Genomic DNA, 1,339 nt, shown 5'->3' on the forward strand with positions numbered 1-1,339 from the left:
TTAGAGTGCATAGCTCTCACGATGACTCATAAATCAGAACCAGCACAGACGCATTTACACAGAGACAGCGCTAAATGCAAGGGCAAAGTTAAGCTCTACTCTCAGGGAAATCAGGAAGAATTTGAGAAAAAATTGTATATGTCAGTTAACTTATTTAGTTTTTTGCTGTTGATACTAATAATTGATACATTCTAAAAGAACTTAGACTATTTGGATTTCTAAACAGTCATAAATATGTAAATGGAACTTCTATTTTTAATATACTTTCCTAGCTTAATGGTGATCATTGGCTAAATGGATGATTCATGTGAATGTATGGCAAAAACCACCATAACATTGTAAAGTAATTAGCCTCCAATTAAAATAAATAAATAAATAAATAAAAGAAAAAAATTATTGCTATTCTTTTATTAAGGGAAACTTATCAATACATAAATCTATTTTGTCAATTAACAAAAACATTGAGACTTCCGTTTGACTGAAATATATAATAAGCAAAATGTTGCAGGTTTTAAGCTAAATACAATAAATACAGACTTTTCTTCTCTCAGAGCTGTTAATATATTAAATAACTTCTCAGGCTTTTGAAATTCTTTGATCTGTTTTTAATCTTTTATATTATTTTCATTTAATATTTATTGCACTTTCATATATCAGCTACTTTAGGAACAGTCCGCTCCATTCCAGTTTGGTTTTGATATAAGCTAAAAATGAAAAAATAAAAGAAAAGAGATACAGCAGTTTGTTAGATTATACATGGCTATATAACCTAGCTATATGAGAAAATCAGGCAGGTTTTAGTTTTTGTATCTTTAATCTCTGGTGGGTAGGAGTGTGTGACTTTTTTGGCTCACATTAAATTATATTTTGAGTTTTTGCTACTTGAGATAAAATATATACCTTTTGGGTTTTTTTTTATTATTTTATTTATTTATTTTTTTACTTTACAATATTGTATTGGTTTTGCCATACATCAACATGCATCCGCCATGGGTGTACATGTGTTCCCCATCCTGAATATATACCTTTTGAAAACCAATAGGTTACAGTTTGCAAACTGAGTTTTCTTTCTGTTGATTGTATCTAAATATGTTTACAAGAGACCTACAATGGAATATTTTCCCTGGCAGATAACATATTAAATGGAGTCCAATATTTAGGACGTTTTTAACACCTGTTAACATTTGGATTGGTTCTAACTGATAAAAAAAATAGCTAAAATATTTAATTAATTTAACTCTGACTGTAGTGATTCCTGGCATTGCATCATATAATTTACTCAATACAGTTAAAATTAGGTTAGTTTTTTAATAAAGTCTATAGAAATATATCAGCCTTA

Source organism: Bos indicus x Bos taurus, chromosome 24 (assembly GCF_003369695.1).
Source record: "Bos indicus x Bos taurus breed Angus x Brahman F1 hybrid chromosome 24, Bos_hybrid_MaternalHap_v2.0, whole genome shotgun sequence".
Classification (NCBI taxonomy): domain Eukaryota; kingdom Metazoa; phylum Chordata; class Mammalia; order Artiodactyla; family Bovidae; genus Bos; species Bos indicus x Bos taurus.